Here is a 5,051-nt window from a genome sequence, read left to right as displayed (position 1 = left end):
GTTGATCTGGGAGAGGAGAGGAGAGGAGAGGAGAGGAGAGGAGAGGAGAGGAGAGAAAGCGATCTGCTGCTCGTAGCTCCACCTCCAGAAGTTCTCCCCCTCTCTATTTTTATTGGGCAGGACAGAGAGAAATTGAGGGAGGAGAGGGAGATAGAGAAGGAGAGAGAAAGAGAGAGACCTGATTTACCACTCATGAAATGTCCCCATTACAGGGGGAGAGCTGGGTCTCAAACCCAAGTCCTTGCACAGGGTAATGTGTGCACTCAACCAGGTGCACCACCACTCAGCCCCCTCCTCTCAACGTTCTTTTAATCTAGTCCAAGAAGGGTTAGATTGAAGAAAGAGCACCATTGTAGTAACCTTTCCACACAGGTCCCACCACCATAGTTCCTGTCCCATCCCTTCCATTGGAAGCTTCCCTATTCTTTATCCCTCCAGGAGTCTGAACAAAAATTCTTTATGGGGAGCAGAAGGTGGGAGGTCTGGCTTCTGTAACTGCTTCTCCACTGGACATGGGCATTGTCAGGTAAATCCATCTCCCAGCCTGTCTCTATCTTTCCCTAATGGGGCAGGGCTCTGGGGAGGTGGGGTTCCAGGACATATTGGTGGGGTCATCTGCTCGGGGAAGTCAGTTTGGTGTCATGCTAGCATCTGCAACTTGTTAGCTGAAAAGCAGTAAAATATAAAACAAAACAAATTAGAAAAAGGGCTAGAAAGCTGGATCAGGGAAGAGAGTAGCTCTCAAATATGGGAAAGGTGTAATGCTGAGCAAAATAAGTAAAGAGATGAAAGACAACTACCAGATGGATTCACTCAGATGTGGACTCTAGAGAGATGATGTACATGAACTTGCCAGGGGAAAAAAATCCAAACAAAACAGAAGCAAGAAAACGGTTTGTAAGACTTGTGAGAACTCTGATGTTTATCTTTGAGAGGTGGGAGGGTGAGGGTACAGGACTTTAGTGGTGGGTGTGGTGTGGACCTCTACATTATAATCTTGTAACCAACTATTTATAACAAATAAGAATTATGAATCTGTTATTGATTTATTCACATAATACTTTATTAGTATAAGGTGTATACTATTTTAGTCCACCTGCATGTCAGCTATGAGACTCAGGAAAAAATTACTTAAGTCATGAGCCCCTTGGAATATTCCTGAAACAGACTTCCCAGCTTCTTTCCACATGAAGACTCCTAGTTACACCTGACCTATTATTACCTTTGGGTTTCTGTTTATTAAACAGTTTGTCCTGCTTAATGTCTTTCTGCCATTCAACCACCAAGGTGCAGGTGCTACTATGATTCCATCCTGACTTCCCTGGGCAAACGACCTCACCAATGTGTCCTGGAACCTCTCCTCCCCAGAGCCGTGTCCCACTAGGGAAAGATAGAAACAGGCTGGGGGTGTGGATCCACTTGCCAGCACCCATGTCCAGCAGAGAAGCAGTTACAGAAGCCAGAACTCCCACCTTCTGTTGCCCATAAAGATCGTTGGTCCATCCTCCCAGAGGGATAAAGAATAAGGAAGATTCCAGAGGAAGGGGTGGGACATGGAACTCTGGTGGTGGGAACTGTGTGAAATTATACCCCTGTTATCTTACAATCTTGTTCATCATTATTAAACCACTAATAAGAAATTAAAAATAGATATCATTCATGTAAGTATTAACTCATTAATTATGATAAATTCATCTATTCTACTCTTGTTGGATGTCTGGACTGTTTCAGATTGAGAACAGCATGAACAGTGCCATAGTGAACACTTTGCTTGTGTCTTCCAGTATGTATGTTTATCTCACTCTATGCAAGGCAGCTGCCAGGCCAGAACGAGGGCACATGAGACTTCAGAGACAACCCACGTGTTCAATGACAGGTGAGTAGTTAAGGACTACTCATGGCATGTACACACAGTAGAATGCTACTCAGTCATAAAGAATTGCGAACTCTCTTGTTACAGTGTGGATTGAATGTGAAAAAAAATCTTATTAGATTTGGACTGGCAAAATAATTCGCTTGGACAGTGCATTGCTTTGCTGTGTGTGTGACACAGTTTCAAACCTGGCTCTCACTGCATTGAAGGAAACTTCAGTGCTGTTTCCAGGCTAGCTTTGCCAGAGAGAGAAACAAGGAACTCGTGGCAGAGCGGGAATGCAATGCAATGCCTTTATTGTTCAGAGACAACGCATATATATATATCTTTAACCAGAAGTGGCAAGTGGGAAAAGGAAATGGCTAGGAGAGGGGGTGGAGAAAAGAGCGCGAGGGTAGAAAGCAGTTGTTGCGAAGGTTCTAACCAGTGAGATTAACCAATACCCTGCAGGCAGGGTGGGTCTCAGGCAAAACAATGATTATGTAAATAGACCACAGCTTCAGTGATAGAGCAGAGCAGGGGGGCTGCCTGACAGCTGTGGCATATTTCTCTCTCTCTTGTCTCTGTCATTAAAAAATATATACAATCATATGAAGTGAAATGGGGCAGGATTTCTGAAAACGTGTCCAGAGAGCAACAGCTACCACATGTCATTCCCCTGATAAACTAGTTGAAACCACCCCAAAACTCGACAAAATAGAACAAGGGCTTGAACCCCTGTTCCCCACCTGCAGGAGGGACGCTTCATAAGTGGTGAAGCAGTGTTGTAGCTGTCTGTCTGTCTCTCTATATCTCCATCCTCTCTGTTTCTCTCTGTCCTATCCAATAAAAAATAGATAATTTTTTTACAAAAAGAACCAAAACATATGAACTTTTTCAAAAGGAAAACAAACAAACAAACAAAAAACCAAAAAAAAAAACAGTCAAACTGCCATTAAGACTTAGTGACAGGGAGTTGGGCAGTAGCACAATGGGTTAAACGCATGTGGTACAAAGCTCAAGGACTGGCATAAGGATCCTGGTTCGATCCCCTGGCTCCCACCTGCATGGGGGTAGCTTCACAGGGAGTGAAGCAGGTCTGCAGGTGTCTATTTTTCTCTTAACTTCTCTGTCTTCCCCTCCTCTCATCATTTCTCTCTGTCCTAGCCAACAACGACAATAACAATAATAACTACAACAATAAAAAACAAGAGCAACAAAAGGGAATAGACAAATTAATTTTTAAAAAAATCTTAGTGAAAAACATGGTGGTGGGCATGTGGTGACCTGGTTAAATATACATGTTACGATGTGCAAAGACCTGGGTTCAAGCCCCTGCGGGAAGCCCTCCCTCCACCTGTAGGGGGAGAAGCTTCATGAGTGGTGAAGCAAGGACTTCAGGTATATCTCAGTCTCTGTCCCTCTTTATCTTCCCTACCCCTCGCAGTTTCTTTCTGTCCTATCAAATAAAGAAAAGGAAAAAAAAAAAAAAGGCTGCCAGGAGCAGTGGATTCACTGTGCAGACACTGAGCCCTAGTGATAACCCTGTTGGCAATAAGGAAGGAAGGAAGGAAGGAAGGAAGGAAGGAAAGAAGGAAAGAAGGAAAGAAGGAAAAAAGAGATAGAGAAGAAGAGAAATGGAAAACAAAAACAAAAAAGAATGAAAACCATGATGGTCTTCCTTTTCCCCTAGCTTTTCCCTCTGGCCAAAAAGTTTTTATCTTCTTTTGTTTTAACATAAGATTAACTGAACATTAGTGGTAAATGTCCTAATAAATTCATCCTTTAAATATATATTTACCAGGCAGTGGTGCACCTGGTTAAGCGCACACATTGCAGTGTGAGAGGTTGCAGGTTCAAGCCCCTGGTCCCCATCTGCAGGGGAGAAGCTTTACGAGTGGTGGAGCAGGGCTGCAGGTCTCTCTCTCTCTCTCTCTCAATTTCTCTCTGTCTCTGTCCAATAGTAACTAAAACTTTTTTTTGAAAAAAAAGATCGCATATTGTAACCTAGTTTTAAGAACTGAGTGCTGGATGGTGGCGAAAGACAGGCTTCCCTAGTTTGGCTGGTTTGTCCAGTGATAGGCCACTTTATCTCCTGGAGTCCTAGTCACAAATGGGCCTAGGCCTGCACGGCATCTGTCTGTCGTCACTGGTCACTTCCATTAGGGAATATCTCTCTCTGCCCTATCATAGGCTTCTCAGAACTTTGTCCTCACTATAAGTAACATTGGTAAGGACTGCCCCCTCCCTGGAGGGAGGCTGGGTCACTGTACCCCGTCACTTGAGGAAAGATGGTCACACAACCTATGGACATGGTCCTAGCTGTGACCTCACAGTGAGCTTAATCTGACAGAGACCCGGAGGTCATAAAAGCTCCTTGTTAAATATTAGTAGACACGACCCCAGGTCAGATTGATGTGGTGCAGTTAATTACATGTATATAAATATATCTTTTATTTCAATATGGGAGTGACATGCTGCCTTAATCCAGTTCTCAAGTCCCATACTCTAATGCCATCCTCCCAGACATTTCTCAATCCTGCCTTTATGGCAATAACTCAAAGATCAGTAAAGTCCTATCTTAGAAATGTTTATAACTAAATAGATACCTTAGCTACCTCTCATTCTGAGTTTCGTAACTCTAATTGACTCTACACTTACACTCTGGCCTCCTATTTATTAAACATTTATATATCTTGCTACCTTTCAGCCATCAAATCCCAGATGCTGCCATGAACCCACCCTGACCTCCCTGCACAGATGGCCACATGGTGAAGAGTCCAGAAACCTCATCTCTCCAGAGCCCTACCTGATTAGGGAAATATTAGGGACAACACAGGTCTGTCTAGGAGTCTGGGCCGGGCAGGCAATTGCCCTCATGTCAGCAGGAAGTAGTTACAGAAGCTCAAAACTTTGTCCTTCAACGTCCCAAAAAGAATTTTGGGTCCATACTCCTAGGGGGGGAGTGTTGAGGGAGAAAAATAGAAGTGGTTACAAGTGTGTCTTAGAAAGGTGTAGGAGGGGTGCTGGCGATAGCGTAGCAGGTTAAGCACATGTGGTGCAAAATGCAAGGACCGGCAAAAGGATCCTGGTTCGAGCTCCTGGCTCCCCACATGCAGGGGTAGTTGCTTTACAGGTGGTGAAGCAGGTCTGCAGGTGTCTGTCTTTCTCTCCCCCGTCTGTCTTCCCTTCTCTCTCC

At 44.2% G+C, this 5,051-nt stretch overlaps 1 pseudogene; it reads left to right on the top strand.

The window, feature by feature from the left end:
* Nucleotides 1–1,743: 1,743 nt before the first annotated feature.
* The window catches only part of LOC132542385 (PEST proteolytic signal-containing nuclear protein-like), a 9,703-nt pseudogene continuing 6,395 nt past the window's right edge, over nt 1,744–5,051 (top strand).

The sequence above is a fragment of the Erinaceus europaeus genome, chromosome 13, assembly GCF_950295315.1.
Source record: "Erinaceus europaeus chromosome 13, mEriEur2.1, whole genome shotgun sequence".
Classification (NCBI taxonomy): Eukaryota; Metazoa; Chordata; class Mammalia; order Eulipotyphla; family Erinaceidae; genus Erinaceus; species Erinaceus europaeus.
The sequence above is the reverse complement of the archived record's forward strand: the minus strand, read 5'-3'. Positions and strand labels throughout refer to the sequence as shown.